Source organism: Rutidosis leptorrhynchoides, chromosome 9 (assembly GCF_046630445.1).
Source record: "Rutidosis leptorrhynchoides isolate AG116_Rl617_1_P2 chromosome 9, CSIRO_AGI_Rlap_v1, whole genome shotgun sequence".
NCBI classification, from domain to species: Eukaryota; Viridiplantae; Streptophyta; class Magnoliopsida; order Asterales; family Asteraceae; genus Rutidosis; species Rutidosis leptorrhynchoides.
This window is the reverse complement of record NC_092341.1, coordinates 313827354-313853720: the sequence shown is the minus strand read 5'-3', so window position 1 is coordinate 313853720 and position 26367 is coordinate 313827354.

The following is a 26367-nucleotide window of genomic DNA, read 5'->3' as shown; positions in this document are numbered from 1 at the left end:
AATATACTACATACCTATATATGCATAAAATGGACACGCCACAAAATATCAAATACCGCATACCGGAGCATCCAAGCATAAAGGCAAGCTAATCTAAGCATACCGTACGATCACTAAGCAACAAGCTAAATATGCATCAACAAACATAAGTTCACCAACGACGATGCGAACAACGCCAAGAAGCTACACCCGGAGGGTTAGCTACATCACGACAATACAACAATATATATATATATATATATATATATATATATATATATATATATATAACAATATATAAATGAATAAGGTTAACCCCTTAACCCATTACCGAATACCAAACACCACAATGAAGATTGGCCGAACTACACGAGCCTTAGTAATCCGAAACCACACGAGATTACTATCTTTAACAAGACAACATCGAGGTTGGCCGAACTACACGAGCCTTAGTAAACCGAACTACACGAGATCACTACCTCAATAAGATGACCGAACTACACATGTCATCGTGAACCCGAAACCACACGCGATTCACTTTCAACATCAAAACCCTTCGCCATTGGGGTTATATCATCCACATCACAACCACGTGTGATAGTGTACACACAAAACGTGTACCTCGCCAAAGGTGGTCAACCAAAATGCACAACCGTGCCAATTGGATCTAAACGCAAGTCCATCAAATCCACCTATATGTGAAGTGAGCTCTATAACCGAGAACCACTTCACCCGACCCGCACCCATCCTACACATACATATGCACATAGGATATTAACACTCACCTTGTCGCCTTGATGAATGCAACCGAGTAATTCCGCAACACGTCAATGGAAAGTACCTAATCCATTATCACAAATACAATAACACACTTAGAGTGGATTTACAAACCAACTCAATTCGACACTTAGTGCAAATTTGACCAATTGCACTTACAAACACCAAACGCGTCCAAACTAACCACTAATTCACTAATCACAAGTGAAATGGTCCTAATAAGCCGAATGAACCCAAACTTAAGTGTTTAACACTTATCAATCTCAAAATCACCCAAAAACCCTAATTTTGACTCAATTCCAAAATTAGTCTTTCAAACACACCAAAAAGGGTTCCAATACTTCCATAATCACTAAACCTAGTGATTAAACCCAATTACAAGTCATAAACAAGACCAATTTGTTCACCAACCCAAAATCCACCAACAATAACAATAAACCCGATTACTAGCATCAACAAACTCACTTCAAGAGTTTTAAATGGGTTTCTTAACAATTTAAGTTCAAACCCTAACTTTGAATATCAAATCAAACAATGAAATTCAGAGTTAGAACTTACCACAACAACCAAAACGTAGCTAGGAACGAGGTGAACAACTTTAACACTTGAGCTTTTGATCAAACCAAGCTTCTTCTTCACCAAAACCCCAATTCCCTCTCTAGAACTCTCTCTCTCTCTAGATATTTGAGAGTGTTTGTGGATGTGAAATATGATCCAAAAGTGAATCCAAACCAGCTGATATGGCCTGAGATCCGGCCTCATGTGAAAAGACCAAAATGCCCTTCATTAAACTCAAAATAGAAAAAGACAGGATTCTGTCGCTGGGCTAGTGCGCGGCGCGCTCACCCAAGGGTGCGCGGCGCGCACACTGGTCTGGGCAGAATCTGAGCCTTTTGATTTATACCACGCTTCACCCATTATACGCACATCATTTATACTCTAAGTATACTAAATATTAGGGTCTTACAACTCTCCCCCACTTAGAATCGATCACGTCCTCGTGATCCTTGTCACTTACCCAAACGGACCACACTCCACGGTCCTCAGGCATAAGTCCCAATCCGACTTTCCTAAGCAATTCTTCCCAATGAATCGCCTTTAACAACTACATCGTCACCCGTGATTTATCAAATCCACAATCCGAGCACTAAAACCACGCTCATTCCCTAATTCCCTTAGACTATGCTCTGATACCACTTGTAACGACCCATTCTTCGTTTTACCAAAAACACGTCTTAAATTTTTTTTTTAATAGTCCAGTTCATTTGGACGGCGTCCAGTTATCTGGACGGCGTCCAGTTTCAAAGGCCAGGACGGCGTCCCAAATATTGGACGACGTCCAGTTGTTCTAAAAAGCTCTGTGACAAAAACTCACCCAGCCCAGTTATACTGGACGGCGTCCAGCCTATCTGGACGACATCCAGATGTCTGATCAATCCCAAAATCTTCACATTTTATATCAACACTTCCAAAACAACACCAAAATGATTTATAACCATTAACCCAAGTTTAATTACATCCAAAACGTAAAAATAGTAGTGTTTGGACATCAAAACGGGCCCAATGACCCTTGAGACCCCAACGACCCGCTATATACAATAATGTAGCGATTTCGACCCCTTTATATCTTTAGACGGATTAGGACTCTACAACCCAACCCGATAGTAAGAGCATAATCCCGGGGACTACCAAAACCCCAATCCGCGTCCATATAACCAAAATCTACCCCTTCGAGCCCAAGCGCTCCTAAGCATCTAGTCAAACAGCTAGCAAGCTTCATAACACAATACCTGTAAAAAGGTAAACAACGAGAGGGTAAGCTAAAGCTTAGTGAGTAAAATAAATATGTACATGCATATACAATTTACCTATTCGCATCCGCGAACTCATACAAGGCATAAAATAATCACATACCCTTTCGTATCAATAGCTAGTATCATCAAATCGTACAACTAGCAACCTCATAAGCAATCAATAGCTAGTATCATCAAATCATACAACTAGCAACATCATTAGCATAATAATCATAATAATAATGAAATGCTAAACATCAACAAGTGTAAACTATGGTTAACCAATATCGCAAGGGAATGACCTCGCGAACCAGTCATCGGTGTTCATAACAACCGTTAGCTCCCAAAAATGGCTATGGTATGCTAACCCCCGAGGTGTTCCAAAACAGCTATGGCATCACCCCCCTAAGTGTTCCAAAATGGCTATGGCATCACTTGATCATCGTATGAGTAAGAACCGGCTATTCGGTTAGCGCCCAAAAATGGCTATGGTATGCTAACCCCGAGGTATCCCAAAACGGCTATGGTATTCCCCCAAAGTGTTCCAAAACGGCTATGACATCACTTAATAGCGGCTATTACTCACACCATGTGCATAAAACGGCTATGTGCACAATTAATACGGGCAAATAAATCATATACATACATACATAAATATTCCACTCACCTCAAAATGCCCACACAAGTCAAAAGTATAAATCGCCTCCAAACTCAACCGAGCAAGCTTTTACCTATAATACGCATATAGATATACACAAAATCAACATACATTCTCTACAAGAGAATTCGACTCCAACACCCTTAACCAAGGGTTTATACCTACTTCCACAAACCTCCCATTTAGACACCTAAAGTGGACTTCACCAATTACCACTACGGGTGGTAATTTGACCCATTCAAACAAGTACAATTTAACCAAAATTACACTTGACACCATTTAACCCAAAATCACTATCCACGATTACTTCCATTCAAAAACGTCATTTAACACTTAACAAAAGCATTAACATCCATTTAAACCAATTTAGGTTTAACTCGCTTGACTTGTCAAATTACACCAAAAGTACCTACAATCACTAACAACCAGTAATTGTATCTCAAGATCAACATTTGACACCAAAATTCAATAACACTTGACCCATTTCAACACAAAACCCATTTGGACCCTGATGTTATGCGAGGTGTATATAAAATAGTTATTAATTTTAGCAGAAAACACTATTAAATACGATACAATTTTACACAAGATATTTATTTATTTATAGAATGGATATACTTAAACCTTGCTACAACACTTATAGGCAGTGTACCTAATCGTACAGTAGTGTAGTTTTTAGTAAGTCCGGTTCGTTCCACAGGGAAATCTTTAAACAAAGCTCAACGCTATATTAGTTTACTTTTATAAAAATACAAATATATATATGTAATATTATTATTATAAAGGGGGGGTTTTTACCGTTTAATGACCGGTTTGTCGATTTTAAGACTTTAGTCGCAGTTAAAACCTAATGTAAAATATAAAATAAATACAAGACTTAAATTAAAGCGTAAAGTAAATAACGATAATGAAATTGCGAATAATAAAAGTGCGATAAACTTGCGATAATTAAAAAGTACGATAATTAAAAGTGCGATTAAATAACAATAAATAAAAGTGCGATAATTAGAAGTGCAATTAAATATAAAATAAAGGAAATTAAATATGAAATAAAAGAATTATGCTTATTTAAACTTCCGTAATCATGATGTTTGACGTGTTGATTTTAGTTTTATGCCCATGGGTTAATTGTCCTTTGTCCTGGATTATTTAATATGTCCGTCTGGTTTTTGTCCATAACAGTCCATCAATCATAAATATAAAGTGCGAGTGTCCTCATCAAATTATTATTATACCCGAAGTTAAATATTCCAACTAATTGGGGATTCGAATTGTAACAAGGTTTTAATACTTTGTTTAATGAATACACCAGGTTATCGACTGCGTGTAAACCAAGGTTTTACTACTTTGTTAACAATTACACCAATTACCCTTGAATGTAATTTCACCCCTGTTTTAATTATTCTAGTGGCTATTAATCCATTCCCGTGTCCGGTTAAATGAACGATTATTCGTACATATAAATACCCCGCCCATCGTGTCCGATCGAGTGTATATGGTAATTTATAGGAACGCCCAATTGTAAATCTTTATATTAACATTAACAAACTTTCATTTAATTAAACAAATATAAAGCCCATTAATAGCCCATAGTCTAATTTCCACAAGTGTCGTTCTTTTGTCCAAACCCCAATTATGGTACAAAGCCCAATTACCCAATTTTAGTAATTAGTCCAACATCATGATTACTTCGTTTTAAATAAGCATAATAATAACTTAGCTACGAGACATTAATATAAAAAGGTTGAACATAACTTACAATGATTAAAAATAGCGTAGCGTTACACGGACAGAATTTCGACTTACACCCTTACAACATTCACTAACATACCCTTATTATTAGAATTGTAATTAAAATTAAAATTAAAATTAAAATATAAATTATATATATATATATATATCGTATATATTGAGAGATGAGAGAAAATAAGATATGAAATTTGATCAGAATTCGGTTTGCTTTATAGCCAGAGTTGAATTTTGGGGCTCCGCGACTCGCGGCAAAATGCTCTTCAAACTCCGCGAGTCGCGGAGATAGTATTTACAGCTCAGTCCTTGGAGTTTTCTCTGCCGACGGTTTTTAATATATATATATAATATATATATAATTAATATAATTAATTATATATTATATTATATTTATATATATAGTTAACTTGTAATTTTTAGTCCGTTGCGTCGAGCGTTAAGAGTTGACTCTGGTCCCGGTTCCGGATTTTCGAACGTCCTCGCGTACAATTTTATATTTTGTATTTTGCGTTTTGAATCTTGTACTCTTGTAATTTCGAGACGTTTCTTATCAATAATTGGAACCTTTTTGATTGTCTTTTGTACTTTTGAGCTTTTTGGTCGTTTGCGTCTTCAATTCGTCGAATCTGTCTTTTATCTTCACCTTTTATTATTTAAACGAATATCTCTTGTAGATAGAACAATTGCAACTAAAAGCTTGTCTTTCTTGAGGAATAATGCTATGAAATATATGTTCGTTTTTAGCATTATCAAATATTCCCACACTTGAGCGTTGCTTGTCCTCAAGCAATATCGTCTTGAAATACTAGAATCACTTCTTTATTCTTCACACTTTGTACATCAGTGATTTCTATACGGCGATATAAACAATGGTAGTAACGATATGGTTTACAGTCCCACATGACTATAAAAATTTAGATCCATTAAGGAAATTGGATCTTTATGAAAACATTTGATCTTTTGAAATCTAGTTTTTACCCTAGATAAGTTTTCCGGAATAACCCTTTACCGGTGTTTGCAAAATATTTTTGTGGGTTTGGTGGGTTTTAGATTTGAAAATTTTAGCTCAAAACTTGCTGTTTTGTGTCACCCACTTGCTAACCTTGTATTTGGAAAGCAACACGTCCAGTTTACTTGTTCCGTATATTACCTTTCGGTAAACTACCGTCCGGTTGAAAGGAAATCGTTGAACAAGCAACTGTTAAGGCAATGTCCCGTGACATGCTTTTGATTATGGTCTATAACGTGTCGGACGCAATTACTATCCTTGGTAGGAGCAATAGTAAAGCTCACCCTTATAATTTTTCGGTCTGGCACAAGGTCCTGTCTTTGACCACTATGCAACCACCGTTCTTACGGTTGACACCTGATTTAGTTCAGGTGACCTAATGAATTCCAGGTGAATTCCTAGGATTTTACGTTCAATGGTAATGAACGCATTGAAAATAGGGTTTTCAGAAAACAAATCGGTTTGTAATTTTGATCAAAATATTTTCTCGTTTAAGCTCGAGTTTAGATATCATCGAATTCCATGAGTTTGAATTCTCAATCTTTAAGGTCAATCTCTAGGATTGAGTAATATCAGTCTTAAAAGCTGATTTTTAATCTTTAAGGAGATTATCCTTTCTGGGGATCTGATTCATTAGTCTTATCCAGCTAATTTGCATGGTGCCCCCCCATTGTACGAGATAAATCCTTCTCATGGTTAGGATAAATCTGACCACTTGGCGACCCTGTTTAATGCTGAGGTCCGTGGATTTCCTGCTGATTTTAGTGATGACTTTTCTAGATTTTTCGTCAACCTACAGCTGGTCTGGACGACAACTTCATGACCTAAATCAAGAAGCGCGTTTCTTTTTCGGAAGACTTTACTTCCTTTTAATGATGGAATTGATTCATCGTGTAGATCCATCTCTTCTTTTCTTTCATCGGGTAAAACAGTTTAGTTTAGTCCAAAGCAAAAGTATTTTCAGTTATTTGTTACAGATATATGTGACATATGTTTAAAATAATTTGGTAAATTTTCCCACACTTGGCTTTTTATTTTCCTTTTTATCGTCCTCTATTCCATTTTTAAATGAATTTTAACATTTTAGTTTGTTTCTTAATTTATGTCCTTTCCGAGGTAACAATAATTTCGGTGTTAAAACCTAGTTTTATCGTTCATAAATATGTATAAACATGATTTTGAATTCATTTAATTGAAAATTTTGAAAAATTTTACTAGAATTGGGTAGTCAGTATATAAGACTAGGGCTGTTCTTTTTTATCAGAGAGCACTAGATTCTAATACAACTACTGCTTTACTAGTATTTTTAATGGTAACCAAGTGTTTAATATAAAAATTTTTAAAATCCGAAAGAATTTAACCCCTTCCCACACTTAAGATCTTGCAATGCCCTCATTTGCAAGAAATTAGTAACAATTTAAATTATTGAGGGTGATTAGTGTGAAAATGATTAAATTTTTACCAAAGTTTCCAAATATATTGGCGTTTGTTTGCTGAATGATAAATGGTGCACATCATTTGTTCATTCCGTCTTGTTGTTATTTCACATATATTTTGCATCTTGTCGTCAAAATTAGTTGCTTTTGCTGAAATTAATGCCAGTCTTTGAAAATGCGTTGTTTTACCCTGTTGTGTACATAAGATAAACTGCAAACATATATATATATTTTTGAAGTTTGGTATATTACCCCACGTTCAAAAATTATTAAAGTTTAAGAATAAAAGTTAGATAATTATAAAAATGATTACAATATTAACAAAAATATTAAATGTATCAATAATTACAAATTACAAAATAATAAAAAAAAATAATAAGTAAACTAAGGATGATATTGGTACCAATAGGGGTTCCAGGCATAACCATAAGTGCTATAGAATGCTTCGGCAGGATCATACGTAGGATATGGTGGCTGCATCTCTATCGACCAAGGAGGGAAGACGGGTTTCGGTGTAGGAATATAGTTTCTACCTATATGTTGGCAATGCGCTATGATCTGGTTCTGATGAACTTGCCAATCTTCAAATGCTCTCTGTCTAGCATTTTCGTATTCCTGAGAAGCTATAAACCTATGCATTTCTTGCATCTCATTCCCCCCTCCTACATTACCTTGCTGCTGGTTTCTCTCCACCTGTGGATGTCTACCATGGTATCGTACTGCGGCGTTATTTCGCCTCTTCAAAACTTTCGCACCATGGTATACATTTAAACCTATAGTGTCGCGGGGTTCCGGCTCTTCTAGTAATAATCCCCCTCGACTTATATCCACACCGAGATATTCACCAATCAAAGTAATAAAAATACCACCTCCTATTATGTTATGTGGTCGCATCCCCCGAACCATAGCTGATAAATAATAACCCACACAATATGGTATACTTACAGCGCTTTGTGGGTCTCGAATACACATATGGTAAAACAAATCCTGTTCATTTACTTTTTCTTTGTTCTTACCCCTTTGTGTAATCGAATTAGCTAAAAACCTATGTATCACTCTTAATTCGGCTCTATCTATATCCAAATAAGAGTAATTTCCCCCTTTGAAACGGTGATGGCTTGTCATTTGACTCCACACACCGTGTGTATCAAAATTCTCATCTATCTTTCTACCGTTTAGTATCAATCCTCTACAATCGGCAGACGCTAACTCCTCAAGCGTATATATACGTAAAGCCTGAGCCATGTCCAGTAAAGACATGTGGCGCATCGAACCGCCTAACAAAAATCTAATAAAAGAACGATCGGTTAAACTAGCTACCCGATCATTCAACTCTATACTACATAACAATTCTTCACACCATACTTTATATACAGGTCTACGTATGGTGAATAAACATATCCAGTCATTAAAAGAAGAATTACCATACCTCTGTACAAGTAATTCCCTAATTGGCCCGGCCAATTCTACAGCTTCTAAGGGTCCCCATTCTATGACCCTCGGTACCTCAACAACCTTGGAATGAAGAGTATGCAAACCCTGTTGATATTTTGGATAATCTATCCAAAGTCTGTCAAATCTCAGGTTCGGGTGCAACTCTTCCAAGTGCATATCTGAAAAGGTCATGACTGGATGAGGTACATCCTGCTTGTAGTAGTTATCTACCTCCTGTTGTTCCAAATTCTCAGCAGGAGCATTGCGGGCTTGGGATGAAGATTCACCCCTTTCATTCTGCAAAACACATCAAACACAAATTTTGTGCATCCAAATATGCATTAGTGTCAGCAAAATCATCAATCAAAATAATTACAATGACATTATCAATTTATATCAAACTTAAGCTTATTTTCACATTTTTATCAAATCTACACTTTTTCAAATAAGCATATACGAAAATTTTCGCCAAGTTCATAAGCATTCAACTCAAATAACATGTCAAAATAATCATTACTAGCAATTAAACAAGTCTCAAATGGCATTATCTTTCAAAAATCAAGTTCATGAATTTTAGACTTGAAAAAGTCCACTTTAATTCTCAAAATCATGTTTAGGCTCAAAGTTTGGATCATTTAACTACCTAGACATGTTACACTACTCAATTTAGCAACAATTCATGACAAAAATCGGCCATAACCTGTTTATATCAAAAAGCCCCAAATTTGCTCAAGAACACAAACCCTAGATTATTCAAAATTTGAAGTTTAAGGCTTCTAATCATGTTAAACAGCATCAATCTAGGTTATACAAGCATAATACATAAACAATTTAAGTCTAATTACACTAAAAAGCATCAAAATCAAATTGGGGAAAAATAGCTCAAGAACACCAAATTTCGGATTAAATGGTGTTTAGGTGTAGAAATTTACCGTTTTTCTTGAGTAATTCTTAGATAGCATCCTTCTCAACATGATTTTAGCAAAAAATTTGGTGATTAATGGTTAAAAATTGGGATTTTTGGGGTGTTTTTGGGTGTATTTTCGGGGTTTTTCGCGTGCAGAATTCGGGTGTTTATGTGTGGGGAGTGAAACTGATCGTGCAGCTCTTTTATTTTTTTTTTCTGATTTTTGGTCCCTCCGCGAGTCGCGGAGATTTAGGCTCCAAACTCCGCGAGTCGCGGAGTTTGGTATTTTTTTTTTTTTTTTTTTTATAATAATTAACTTTTGAAAACAATTAAGAAATTAATTTTAAAATTTTGTTTCCCTTGTTATTTAGGACGAGGTCGTTTCGGATCGATGTCCTAGTCCGTCCCTCGACAAAATTTTAAAATTTGTCTTTTAGTAGCGATTGTTTTAAAAGCTAAGATTTTTGGGTTTTTTAATGTTTTTGGCATACTTTAAATCAAAAAGATTAAAAATAATGATAGTAAAAGTTCTCGTCCCTCCCTCGGGTAAAGCAATTTCGGTTCAAAGACCTAGTCTTCAACTTACGACAAATTTTAAAAATCATATTCTTAACTAAATGAGATAAAGTAAATTTTTGTTTTTAAATTCACACAACTTAAATATAAAATTCAAAATTAATATTAAAAATTCATACCAAACTTAAAATTTGAAATGCATAAAATTAAAAATTAATATTTTAAAAATTAAAAATTCACACCAAACTTAATTTAAAAATTTATAAATTCATATCAAACTTATATTAATTTTTCAAATATTTACAATTTTAAATATATTGTTTTTACAAAGTTTACAATATTAATTTAAGATTTAAATATTAATTTTAAAAATATGGTAAAAATAAAATTAAAAATCTTTTTGTCTTTTTATCCCACTTTAATCAATCAAATATTATCAAAAATATGCGCCCCTCTTTTCGGTAAAGTAATTTCGGTTCCAAGACCTAATTTAACTCATGACGAATTTTTGAAATATTTTGGGTTGATTGTTTAAAGATATTTATACCTTAAGAATAAACGTTAAATTTCGCAGTGATGTAATAAATTTTTGAATGATATCAATAATTTCGGTCGCCAAACCTAATTTTATTTAATACCAATTTAATACTTTTTAGCGAACAAATTAGCGTTTATTATCAAAAGGTTAAAAATAAAAATAAAAACTAAAAACTGTACAGACATACCTGTGAAATAGATTTCTTAGTTATATGATCTATTCCATTCATAAGATAGTCGGTTTAATTGATTTTCCATGGCTACATAGGCGTAACCTCGAGCATTCAGTGTCTTTTCTTCTAAACATATGAACGGTCCGTCTCTGCATAAAGTAACAAATTCGGTATTTGAATAGGTTTGATTATTTGAACATTTACCTCCATGTGACCATTTTCCGCATTTGTGACATCTTTCTAGGTGTCGTGCTCTTCTTTTCGCTGCGGATTTTGATTTTTCTTTACCAAATTGTAACTTATTATCTTCGCATCTGGATTCTTTTCTAACTCCGTCCATTCTTTCTCTGATTACTGTTACTAATTCACTCGGTAGTATGTCATTATTACGTTTAGTGATCAAAGCGTGTAGCATTAGACCATGGTTTAGTTCACAGGCAGTCTTCATTTCGTAAAAACTTAAAAAAAATAAAAATTCGGAATGGGGGGAGAAGACTAGTTCTTTAGGGTCTGCTAGGGAAAGACCATTCGGGTTCCATTTTCGAGAACTACACGAAAACAGACAATCTAACTCTAACAGAAATACATATTATCCTTTAAAAACTTGATTCTCCCCACACTTAGTTAGCTGTGGTGTCGAAATTGTGATTAACTTCGTTGTCGACTTCCATCGGACCATGTATGTAATGTTTAACTCTGTGACCATTAACTTTAAATTCAATCCCATTTGAATTTATTAATTCTATCGTTCCGTATGGGAAAACTCTTTTGACTATGAATGGTCCAGACCATCTTGATTTCAATTTTCCAGGAAATAGCTTGAATCGTGAATTGAAAAGAAGAACTCTGTCTCCTTCTTTAAATTCTTTTGAACTTCTGATTCTTTTATCATGCCATTTCTTCGTTCTTTCTTTATAGATTAACGAATTTTCGTATGCTTCATGTCTTAATTCTTCTAATTCATTTAGTTGACTTAATCGTAGACGTCCGGCTTCATGTAAATCAAGATTACATGTCTTCAAAGCCCAAAATGCTTTGTGTTCAATTTCTACTGGAAGATGACATGCTTTTCCATAAACAAGTCTAAAAGGTGTGGTTCCAATTGGAGTTTTGTAGGCTGTTCTAAAAGCCCAGAGTGCATCCTCCAATTTAATGGACCATTCCTTCGGATTTGATCCTACAGTTTTCTCTAGAATACGTTTTAAAGCTCGGTTGGTATTTTCAACTTGTCCACTTGTTTGTGGATGATATGCGGTGGAGATTTTATGAGTTACTCCATATCTTTTAAGAACTTTCTCAAGTTGATTATTACAGAAATGAGTACCCCGATCACATATTAAAGCTTTCGGTGTTCCAAACCTTGCAAAAAGACGTTTTAAAAAGTTAACTACAACTCGCGCATCGTTAGTTGGGAGAGCTTGTGCTTCCGCCCATTTAGATACATAATCAATGGCTACGAGTATATATAGATTATTATGAGATTTTGGAAATGGACCCATAAAGTCAATACCCCAAATGTCAAATACTTCACATACTTGGATGACATTTTGTGGCATTTCATCACGTTGACTTATTTTTCCGGCCCTTTGACATGCATCACAGGATTTGCAAAGAAGGTGTGCGTCTTTGTAAATTGTAGGCCAATAGAATCCAGCTTCATAGACTTTTCTTGCTGTTAGTTGAGGCCCATAATGCCCTCCTGTTGGTCCTGTGTGACAATGGTTTAAAATTTTACGAGCTTCATCTCCAAATACACATCGGCGTATTATTCCATCGGGACAACTTTTAAACAGATGTGGATCTTCCCAGAAATAGTGTTTTATATCACTGAAGAATTTCTTTCGTCTTTGGTACGATAATCCTTTTTCAAGGAATCCACAAACTAAGTAGTTTGCATAGTCTGCAAACCATGGGATTTCTTTATAATCTATCTTCAATAGATATTCATCAGGAAAGTTGTCTTGTATGGCCGATTCATTTAGAACTTCTAACTCAGGATTTTCAAGACGAGAAAGATGATCAGCGGCGAGATTTTCTGCTCCTCTTTTATCTCGGATTTCAATATCAAACTCTTGTAAGAGTAAGATCCAACGGATTAATCTTGGTTTAGCATCTTGTTTTGAAAATAGGTATCTAAGAGCAGAATGGTCGGTATAGACCACCGTTTTTGCTAGAACGAGATATGATCGAAATTTGTCAAAAGCAAAGACAATAGCAAGGAGTTCTTTTTCAGTAGTTGTATAGTTCGTTTGTGCTCCTTGTAATGTCTTACTAGCATAATATATAGGTTGAAATCGTTTTTCAATCCTTTGTCCTAAAACGGCTCCCATTGCAAAATCACTTGCATCACACATTAGTTCAAATGGTAGATTCCAATTTGGTGTTATCATGATTGGTGCATTAGTGAGTTTTTCTTTAAGAATATTAAAAGATTTGATACACTCATCTGAAAAGATGAATGGCGCATCCTTTTCTAGGAGTTTATTCATAGGAGTGGCAATTTTAGAAAAATCTTTTATAAAACGTCGGTAAAAACCGGCATGCCCTAGAAAACTCCTAACTCCTCTAACATTGGTGGGATGTGGAAGTTTAGCAATTACATCTACTTTAGCTCTATCCACTTCAATTCCTTCTTTTGAAATTTTATGTCCAAGAACGATGCCTTCTTTAACCATGAAATGGCATTTCTCCCAATTAAGTACTAGATTTGATTTTTCGCATCTAATTAGCATTCGTTCCAGATTAACTAGACATGATTTAAATGTATCACCGAAAACTGAAAAGTCATCCATGAATACTTCCATGCATTCTTCTATCATGTCGTGAAAAATCGCCATCATACACCTTTGAAAGGTTGCAGGGGCGTTGCAAAGTCCAAATGGCATTCTTTTGTAAGCAAAAGTACCATAAGGGCACGTGAATGTGGTTTTCTCTTGATCTTCGGGTGCTATTGGAATTTGAAAATATCCGAAAAATCCATCTAGAAAACAATAGTAACTATTTCCGGCTAATCTTTCCAACATTTGATCTATGAAAGGTAAGGGAAAGTGATCTTTTCTGGTGGCGTCATTTAATTTTCTATAATCAATACATACACGCCATCCTGTTACAGTCCTAGTAGGAATAAGCTCATTTTTCTCATTTGTAATGACAGTCATGCCACCCTTCTTAGGTACGCATTGAACTGGGCTTACCCATGGACTATCAGAGATTGGATATATTAAACCTGCATCTAGCAGTTTAATAATCTCTTTCTTAACTACATCTTGCATATTAGGATTTAGTCTTCGTTGGCGTTGCACATACGTTTTATGACCTTCTTCCATAAGGATTTTATGTGTGCAATACGAAGGACTTATTCCTTTAATATCATGAATCTTCCATGCAATGGCTGGTTTATGAGCTTTCAACACAGAAATGAGTTGTGATTTCTCATTTTCAGTAAGAGAAGACGATATTATTACAGGTAATTCAGATTCACCATGTAAATAAGCGTATTCCAAATGGTTTGGAAGTGGCTTTAACTCTAATTTCGGAGGTTCTTCTATCGATGATTTATATCGATATCTGTCTTCTTCTTTTAGCATTTGAATTTCTTCTGTTGTTGGTTCATATCCATTAGCTATAAGTGTAGCTAACATTTCAGCTTCATCAATTGGTTCATTACCTTCTCCTAAAGAACATTCTCCTGTTCCTTGTAATTCTGGAAATTCTTCTAATAATTCTGCATGTGCATCTATAGTTTGAATATAATAACATGTATCATCTGCAGATTGTGGTTGTTGCATTGCTCTATCAACTGAAAAGGTAACACTCTCATCCTCTATACTTAGGGTCAGTTTCTTACCGAACAATCTATCATTGCTTTAGCCGTGTTCAAGAATGGTCTTCCTAATATGAGAGGAACTTGAGAATCTTCTTCCATGTCCAAAACAACAAAATCTACTGGAAATACTAAAGTACCAACTTTAACTAGCATGTTTTCCATTATCCCTCTAGGATATTTTATTGATCTATCAGCTAGTTGTATGCTTATTCTGGTTGGTTTTAATTCTCCAAGGTCTAGTTTAGCGTATAGTGAATACGGCATTAGATTTATACTAGCACCTAAGTCTGCCAATGCTTCTATTGAACTAAGACTACCCAGAAAACATGGAATTGTGAAACTTCCTGGATCAGATAATTTTTCTGGTATCTTATTCAACAGCACTGCTGAACAATTAGCATTCATAGTAACAGCCGAGAGTTCTTCCATTTTCTTTCTATTTGAGATTAGATCTTTCAAGAATTTAGCATATCTAGGCATTCCTGAAATCACATCAATGAAAGGAAGATTTACATTTATCTGTTTAAACATATCCAAGAATTTGGATTGCTCGGCTTCAAGTTTTTCTTTCTTCATTTTACTCGGGTAAGGAAGTGGTGGTTGGTATGGTTTAACATAAGGTTTATCCTTAACTGTGTTATCTTCATTAACCTTTTCAACTACCGGTTCTTTTTCCTTATCTTGATCAGGTTGTGGTTCTTGTGGAGTAGGAATAGTTTCATCAGAAGTTACAGGTATTTCAGGTGGTTTAAGTGTTGTACCACTTCTTGTGGTAATAGCTTTAGCTGTTTCATTTCGTGGGTTAGCATTTGTATCACTAGGTAGACTTCCCGGTTTTCTTTCACCTATTAACCTTGCTAGGTTACTTACTTCTTGTTCCAGATTTTGAATAGAAGCTTGTTGATTTCTAAATGCTTGAGCATTTTGTTCATTGGTTTGTTTTTGAGATGTGAAAAACTGCGTTTGAGTTTCAACTAGCTTCGTCATCATATCTTCTAAATTCGGCTTTTTATCATCGGTTTATTGTGGTGGTTTGTTTTGAAAATTTGGTCTTTGCTGATTATAAGTATTATTAGATACTTGTTGATTGCTAGGACCTTGTTGGTTGTTGTATGGAATATTTCGGTTATAATTCTGGTTTTGATTGTAAATCGGTCTTGGCGGTTGATAATTATTCTGATAATTATTTCCAGGCCTTTGGTTTATGTATGAAATATTCTCTCTTTGTTCCATTGTTAATTCAATACTGAGACAATCTTTTGTCAAATGTGGTCCTCCACACTGCTCACAACTAATTCGTATTGAATGAATATCCTAAGTCATCTTTTCCATTCGTCTCTCCACAGCATCTATCTTTGCGGAAATGGAATCTAAGTCATGGCTTGAATCGGCTCTAGCTGCTTTAGATGATCTAATGATATCTTTTTCTTGGTGCCACTCATGTGAGTAGGAAGCAGTGTTATCAATAATTTTGTAAGCATCAGTTTCGGTTTTCTTCATAATAGAACCACCAGCTGCTATATCTATGTCTTTTCTTATAGTGATGTCGCATCCTCGGTAGAATATTTGTACTATTTGACAGGTGTCTAAACCATGTTACGGACATCCTCTTAACAACTTTCCATATCTTGTCCACGCCTCATATAGAGTTTCATTTGGCTTCTGTGTGAACGTAACAATTTCTGCTTGAAGTCTTACGGCTTTAGATGCAGGAAAGAATTGTTTAAGAAATTTGTCAATTAAAACGTCCCATGTATCGATCGCCCCTTCAGGTAACGATTCCAACCAATCTTTGGCTTCTCCCTTTAAAGTCCAGGGAAATAACATGAGATATATCTGTTCATCCTCCACTTCTCGGATTTTAAATAGTGTGCAGATCCTATTAAAGGTACGTAGATGTTCATTTGGATCTTCCTTCGGCGCACCACTAAATTGGCATTGATTAGTCACCATGTGTAGAATTTGTCCTTTGATTTCATAATCTGGCGCATTAATGTCTGGATGAGTAATTGCGTGACCTTGGCCAGTGCGTTTAGCACTCATTCGGTCTTCCATACTTAAAGGTTCCAGATTCTCCATAATTGAATTTGTTGAATCGGTATCACTAGATGGTTCTGATTTAATGGTTCGTTCCTCAAAAATCTCTGTTTGAATGATTGGTGGTTCCGGAGGAAAGTTTAGTGGTTCAGGATCTACGAACCGTTCCTGAATATTTTCCGGATTCTCAATTGTGAGGTCGGGTTCAAAAAATGGATTATCGGAAATTTGAACTGAAGTACTTGGTCGACTGGATGACGATTCTAAAGAAAAATCAACGGCGGTTATATTTGCTAAATGTCTTGATCTAGTTACAGGTGGTGAACGTACAAAAGGTGATGAACGTCTTGCTCGGTGCATTCACTGAATATCCTATTAGTTTTAAAAAGGAAAGAAAAATTATAATAAGTTATCCAATCAATAGACTTTTCTGATTTTGTCCACGTTTCGAATAGCCAAAAGATGTAGCAGAGGGGCAGGATTCGTTTGGTCTCAATATAATTGAGGACTGTTTGGCTCCAATAACCCGGTCCACGTACAAATCCAACTATTACTACGAACCAGAAAATTTTGATGTCTATTAATTTAACCACTTAAAATAAATTTTCGTAATTTTAAGAAATTTAGATAAGAAGTAGAAAAAATTCTATGTCCTAAAACTAGAATAGCGAGAAATAAGAAAGAAAAAGAGTTCGTCGAAAAAGGTCGAAAAAGAAAAAAAAATGGTTGAAAAATAAAAGGTGACGGAAAAATAAAAGAAACTTATAAAAACTTAAAAATACTTGACTAACCTAACCTTATTACTACAACTAACTTAAAATTATAATCGCAAATTGAGATTACTAATTGGAATGATAATTGATACATAGTAAAAGGTCTAAAAATATTAAAGCTTACAGGAAAAACTAAATCCCAAATGGAAATAACTTAAAAAGAAACTAAAACTTAAAAAGGCGTCGCAAAATTCTAAAGCACCTAAATCTTAGTCTAAAGAAAAAGCACTTAAGGAATTCTACGGCAAAGCCTAAAAATCTAGGAGTAAAAATAACTATAGCAAAAACTAAGTTTAAAATTAAATATGAGCTAAAAAATACAAATATTACGCTACAACGATTAAAAAGGTACAAAATATAAAAATATACAAAAAGTTGTAAAAATTACAATTTTTATAAAAATATTATTTTTATATTATTTATTTAATAAAACTACTAATTTTACAAATTAATTAAACTAATTTAACTAAAATATATAAATAAAAAGTAAAACTAAAAATTAAACTAATAATAATAATAATAATAATTAGGTTTAAATAATAATAATAATTAAAAATAACCCGTAATTAATGCAGATTTAGGGTTTTTTTCCGTGTGTCAGATGGTCTCCGCGAGTCGCGGCATTTATTGCATCAAACCCCGCGAGTCGCGGGGTTTCAGAATTCAGCTGACAGATTTAATTATTCGACGCGTTTTTTCTTTATTTATTTATTTTTTTATTTTCTGTTTTCTATTTTTATATAATTAAAAGATGTTTAATAAAATTTATATTATTATAAACTAAAATAAAAATAAAGAAACTTATAAAACTTAAATATTTAACAAAATCTTAAAAATACTTATATTTTTGTTTTTCTTTTTATATTTTCGAATTTTTAAAACGTATTTTTACAAAAACGAATTTTAATAAAAGTAAGCTAAAATCTTTTTTTTTTTATATATATATTAGCGTTGCGCTTCCGGCGTTTAAGAGTTTCCCCGGCAGCGGCGCCAAAAATACTTGATGTTATGCGAGGTGTATATAAAATAGTTATTAATTTTAGCAGAAAACACTATTAAATACGATACAATTTTACACAAGATATTTATTTATTTATAGAATGGATATACTTAAACCTTGCTACAACACTTATAGGCAGTGTACCTAATCGTACAGTAGTGTAGTTTTTAGTAAGTCCGGTTCGTTCCACAGGGAAATCTTTAAACAAAGCTCAACGCTATATTAGTTTACTTTTATAAAAATACAAATATATATATATGTAATATTATTATTATAAAGGGGGGGTTTTTACCGTTTAATGACCGGTTTGTCGATTTTAAGACTTTAGTCGCAGTTAAAACCTAATGTAAAATATAAAATAAATACAAGACTTAAATTAAAGCGTAAAGTAAATAACGATAATGAAATTGCGAATAATAAAAGTGCGATAAACTTGCGATAATTAAAAAGTACGATAATTAAAAGTGCGATTAAATAACAATAAATAAAAGTGCGATAATTAGAAGTGCAATTAAATATAAAATAAAGGAAATTAAATATGAAATAAAAGAATTATGCTTATTTAAACTTTCGTAATCATGATGTTTGACGTGTTGATTTTAGTTTTATGCCCATGGGTTAATTGTCCTTTGTCCTGGATTATTTAATATGTCCGTCTGGTTTTTGTCCATAACAGTCCATCAGTCATAAATATAAAGTGCGAGTGTCCTCATCAAATTATTATTATACCCGAAGTTAAATATTCCAACTAATTGGGGATTCGAATTGTAACAAGGTTTTAATACTTTGTTTAATGAATACACCAGGTTATCGACTGCGTGTAAACCAAGGTTTTACTACTTTGTTAACAATTACACCAATTACCCTTGAATGTAATTTCACCCCTGTTTTAATTATTCTAGTGGCTATTAATCCATTCCCGTGTCCGGTTAAATGAACGATTATTCGTACATATAAATACCCCGCCCATCGTGTCCGATCGAGTGTATATGGTAACTTATAGGAACGCCCAATTGTAAATCTTTATATTAACATTAACAAACTTTCATTTAATTAAACAAATATAAAGCCCATTAATAGCCCATAGTCTAATTTCCACAAGTGTCGTTCTTTTGTCCAAACCCCAATTATGGTACAAAGCCCAATTACCCAATTTTAGTAATTAGCCCAACATCATGATTACTTCGTTTTAAATAAGCATAATAATAACTTAGCTACGAGACATTAATATAAAAAGGTTGAACATAACTTACAATGATTAAAAATAGCGTAGCGTTACACGGACAGAATTTCGACTTACACCCTTACAACATTCACTAACATACCCTTATTATTAGAATTGTAATTAAAATTAAAATTAAAATATAAATTATATATATATATATATATCGTATATATTGAGAGATGAGAGAAAATAAGATATGAAATTTGATCAGAATTCGGTTTGCTTTATAGCCAGAGTTGAATTTTGGGGCTCCGCGACTCGCGGCAAAATGCTCTTCAAACTCCGCGAGTCGCGGAGATAGTATTTACAGCTCAGTCCTTGGAGTTTTCTCTGCCGACGGTTTTTAATATATATATATAATATATATATAATTAATATAATTAATTATATATTATATTATATTTATATATATAGTTAACTTGTAATTTTTAGTCCGTTGCGTCGAGCGTTAAGAGTTGACTCTGGTCCCGGTTCCGGATTTTCGAACGTCCTCGCGTACAATTTTATATTTTGTATTTTGCGTTTTGAATCTTGTACTCTTGTAATTTCGAGACGTTTCTTATCAATAATTGGAACCTTTTTGATTGTCTTTTGTACTTTTGAGCTTTTTGGTCGTTTGCGTCTTCAATTCGTCGAATCTGTCTTTTGTCTTCACCTTTTATTATTTAAACGAATATCTCTTGTAGATAGAACAATTGCAACTAAAAGCTTGTCTTTCTTGAGGAATAATGCTATGAAATATATGTTCGTTTTTAGCATTATCAGACCCAAATTGAGGTTTGCACCCAAAAATCAAGTCAACACAACACCAAAATCACTAGTACACAAGTGTTCTAAGGTTTAACCAACACATGCAAGACCCAAACTTACAATTTCATCAATCAAAACCCTAAGTCACGAATTTGAGTTTACTTACATGAATCTTAAACAATGAAATTCGGATTTAGAATTTACCAACACTATCAAAACGTAGCCGTGGACGAGGTGAACAACATTAACTCCTGCACCTCAACCCGAAATCAACATCCTTCTTCTCCAATGAAGTTTTCTCTCTCTAAACCTTGCTTCTCTCTCTAGAGTTTGGAGTGTAAGTGAGAATGGATGTGAAAATGATCCAAAAGTGGATCTAAAACTGATATTAAAGACACAAATTCGTCCACAAGTGAAAAGACCAAAGTACCCCTTTTAATTTAAGTAAATTGCAGCTGCTGGCCGTCAGGCCTTTTGGACGGCGTCCAAATACACTAGGACTGAAACATCATTTTTTTTTGTCGTAACTTTCAAACAGTAACTCCGTTTTTGATGAATCACATATCGTTGGAAACGTAATGAGATTTACTATCCAATGGTAAGGTTTTAGAACATCAAATCCAACTTTATTTGGGATCCAAATATACGCTTACATGCCTCGTAATTCGAATAACGTCTAAAATAACGCGTAATTGAAAAACGGGGTGTTACACTAGAACACTAATCTTGGTTAATCACACCTAATGACACCTTAATGACTATTGAGCCTTGATTAAGGAAAACACATAAGTGTTTTAGGAAAACATGTACATCTAAAATGTATCTAGACATTCTTAGGATGATCACCAAGTCTCAACCAATAGTTGCTCTTTCCTTGTACATGTGTTGGACATTAATGTATGTTTATACATTAATCTTGCAAATTCCACTTTGCAAGTAAAACTTACATAGCCTTAGTTTAATGCTATGTTATCACTATATGCTTAAGTCTAAGATTACTTAGTGATCTCTTGCTAGTCATTACATGAATATTACTTGACTACTTGCTATTAATACTTATGTATTATTTGGCTATGTGTTAAGTGCTAAATGATAAGTAGTTATTTAATATATGTATGTATGAACCATGTCTTGCTATGTGTTACAAGTTGGATTTCACCCACTAGTATTTGGACTACTTCATTATATGCTTGTGTTACTTGGATAATATTTGAAATGTCATAATAAAATATTAACACACATAGGTTTGCTTTAAGTCTAAATGTAAGTTTATGAACAAGTTTAAACTTGATTAACTTAATGTCTTGCAACACACTTAATTGTTATTACTTGCTTAATTTGTCAAGACATCATTACCACACCTAATTAAATACAAACAAGTTCAAATTTGAATACTAGCAAGTTTTGTGATTAAAGTGGGTTTGTGTCATCAATGACATGTTGACCAACCAATAGAGATTTAGAAAATGTGTTAATTACAAATAAAGGATTATGACAAAATTGAAATTGCCTCAAATGATTATCATGACTTGTATCCAAGAATGTTAGACTTTCCACTTTAAGCATGATAAGTCACTATCAAGGCAATACATCCAAGGTAAATGAACATTTAATGCATATAATACTTGTATAGGATGTTGGTTATCTTTTGCAGGTGTTAAATGAAGTAAAGTGTCCAAGGAGTGATGTTCGAAACTGATTCAAACGACTATACAACGGATACATATTTTGGACAGAGCCACGTGCGGTCGACCCACGGTCGACCGTGAGTCCGCAGACAAGGCTGACTTTTTATCTCTCCATATAAATAGCAAGACTTGGAGAACTTTGAAGACTTGGACCTCTTGTATGCTATAACTCAATATCATCAGAGAATCACAAGAACATAACATTCATACATATGCTTGTGATTAGCAAGAGAAGTTTTATAATCTCATAGATTATAAAAGGGGTGTTTGTAAACTTACTTTCAAATTCTAATATTTATAAGTTTGCATAGTGTTGTAATAATCCTTTGAATTGTCTTAGGATTGTCATCACTAGAAAAAAGTGAGTCTTTGTACTTTGTAATTAGAAGCATATGCTAGCTTAGCTATCTTCTTCCTTAAAGGGAACTAGGGAGTTGATTAATCTCATTGGAGATTAATACTTGTCCAAGTTGAAAACAAGTTGATCTAAGTTGGAGATAATCTTTCAAAGGGATAGAAGGATTAGGTTTATTGTCTAAGGAGAAGTACAAGACTTGTAAATCGGATCTCCACCGAATTTGGAGAAAGATGCTTAGTGAAGCAAGAAATCCCGATTAGTGAATCGGGGAGTGGATTAAGGTGGATTAGTTAACATCCACCCGAACCACTATAAATCCTTGTGTTTATGTTCTTTACTTTACATTTCGCACTATTACAAACATAAACACACCACACATTAGTTTGAGTTGATTAAGGTGATTAAGTATTATTCAAATCCTATCGATCATCAAAAAAGTTTTAAAAATCGTATTAAGTAAATATTCACCCCCCTCTAGTTACTTACACACAATGGTGGTCCTAAGACTAATGCTAGTTAATTAGTTAACGGAAAAAATTAACTGACGTTGGGTTTAGGGATCGATGGTGTAATTAACTTTTTTTTAAATTAATTTTAACATATTGAGGTAAAATGGTAACTACGCTATTTATTCTTTTTGAACCCAAGACTTTGTTCCAGAGTTATCGTTGTGAAAGAAAAGGAAATAAGAAGAAAGAAATTATAAAGTTCTGGCATTCCTTAGTTTTCACTAGGAGAGAAAGGAACAGAGGTGAAATAATTTGTTTCAAAAAATATGTGTATCGGCGGGGACATGTTAGCCCTGTGTTGACTTTGTCAATCCATCCAGCGGTCCCTGGTAGCCCACTGGAGCCTGGAGAAACACCATCACCCATTTCCCCACAGCATGTCAGGCCCGATAAACGAACCTGCATTGTCATTGTTTCAATCTTCGCATGCGTGTGACCAAAGGATCATTTGAGCCCGGTAAGAATGGTTTTTGATCCAATTATATGGAAAATCCTCACCTAGTGAGAATCGAACCCTCACCTCCCCTGAGGGAGAGTGAGTCATTCACCACTAAGCTATTGACCCATTTTTAGGTGAAATAATTAGTATACCAAACTTTTCTTCCTACACTTCCATCCTCTTTTCCTTTCGTCCACTATCATTTCATTTTTTTCTTTCATCTGAAAATTCAAGAACAGAGCCTAAAATTCACAAAAAACCGCATTTTTCCTTCTTCCCACAAGTTCTTCCTCCCCTCTTCTAATTATACTTAGAAATTATAAATTTTTAATCTACTGCCAAACAATTTAGCTTAACGCGAAAGTAATCCACAACAATTTTCCTATACCTTTTGCACCAAATTTTCTAACGTGAAGAAAAAACAATTTATTAGACGCATTTGAAACTTAATTTACAAAATATTTTGTAAGAGATTCAGACAAGCATCATGAGCACCACAACCGTCACCGGATTTCACATAGCCGAACTTCACCTCGCAGGACTTCGTATCATTGAACTTCACCCGGTGGGCTTCACATTAGAATTTATTAGCGAAACAAATTATGTTTTAGGTTTTACAGTTTTTCTTTTAAAAGTTAATTATAATTATAATATACGATATACGATTTTTAAATGCACAGCAGTAGTCATAAGACTAACATTAATTAATTGATTAATGGAACAAATTAAATGGAGTTAGGTTTAGGATCACCGTTGTGTATTTTAAAAACTATCGGAACTACCGGTATAATTTTAAAAAGTAAAGGACTGTTGGTATAATTATGAATAAACCACAAAGACCAATAGTATAATTAACTCTTAAATATAATAAAAATAATCGACATCTACGGTACAAATAGTAGGTAGGCCTTGATGATTTTAGGTGTTTGATAATCATGTAGCGTTTTGAGGGAAGACACTAAGACCACCCCTATGGTTAGTTACCCGCTCATTACCCGTAACTAACCATAGGTACCATTTAGTTACCCGCGTTAGTTACCCGCTTTCACCGTAGATTTAACGGAAGAGTTATAGGAATTGCGGGTCTCAGTGTTTTTTATTGTTGGACTTGATGCTTTATTGCTTGTACGTTGTATATTAAGAGGAGTATTGTTTTAGTCATGATATGGAGTGTTTAGTTATGAGTTAGTTATAGAATATTTGTGTTGATGTGGCGCTGATGTGGAAGGTTAAGAGGATGAATAGTTTAGTTACGATAGGGAGTGGCCTAAGAGCACTTCCTATGGATAAGTTATAGGTAGTTACCCGCTAGTTATCCGTCACCATCCATAACTAACCATAGGCAGCACTTAGTTACCCGCTTTAGTTATACGCATTCACCATGGATTTGGCGAGTGTTATATGCATGTGGGACCCTCAATGCTTTAAAATGTTTATACTTTGTGCTATATTTTTTGTTTGTTGGTTATTGGTAATTATTATATGGAGTGTTTAGTTATAGGATTTTATGGGTTAGTTATAGGATATAAGTGTTGATGTGGCGCTGATGTGTCACTTAAGAGGATGAATAGTGTTAGTCACGATAGGGAGTGGCCTAACTATCCGATATAAAATAATAAACTCTGTTTTAGTCTGATTTTTAAGACTCTTAAACTGAAAAGATATAGGACTATATGAGTATATGATTTTTTAAGAAATTATTTTTATGAAGTTGTCCCTTATCATAATACAATATATAATTCTGCATTTACTTTACCTATTTTTGTTTTTAAGATTTAAATGTTGTATTAAACTACGACGATAAAAGTTAACCTCCGATTTCAATTTTGCTAATAAACTTTAACACTAAGAGTCTAAGACCACTCAATGTGGTGCGTGAGCACCATTATGTAAAAGGGACCGTGAAGTAATTTATGTGAACAGTTTGGCGGAGATTTTACAGTTTGGGTGGTTCCATCAAAAGTTTACCATCGAAAGTTGAAAACTCCCTACTTGAAGTGAAAATCGAACTTGCGTTGGCAACACTCCAAGTTGGATCCCCGCCTCATACTAACTCAAGCCAAGACTTTGGTGTTATGAACCATTAAAGATGTTTTATTTCAGTTTTCAAGCTGGTTAAACAAAAAAATTCTAACCTGATTATCAAAAATCCATATATACCAAAATATAAATTTGATACGACTACAACCCCACATTACCCGAGTTCGACAACCTGATATATGCAAATGCAAGCAACACAACGACAAATAGTATAATTTAAGCATGATTCGTATTCAAGAGTCTAACTATGATACAATAACTGACTCAAGGTCAAGTCGCCAACAACCTGAAAAACTACAAGAAATAAGAATACATCAATATGCTACCAACCTAAGATATACACTATAATTGGTTTGTTTAGCTTGACAGAGAAAACAACCTTTTAGCTACAAAATATACGAAAACTATACAACTCGGTTACATGCAATTTTACTCATGTATTTGACCTGTTATAATCATCATAAAATGAACGGGTTCGGAGAGGTACATCACCACCTGGAAGGGATCCATATCTTATATAAGGTGGTAGTCCTGCATTCGGATTCGATTGATCAGCAATGCTCGTGTATCCGTCACCTATAAACGGTTGATCCATTTCCATTCTTGGGTCAAAAGCAGACAACCCAACACCCAATCTCGGATTTAACGCAGACTGCCCGATACCCAACTGGGGATAAAGGGAAGACTGACTGATGCCCAATCGTGGATCAACGGATGGGCCCACACCTAATCGTGGATCATGTGCAGATGGATG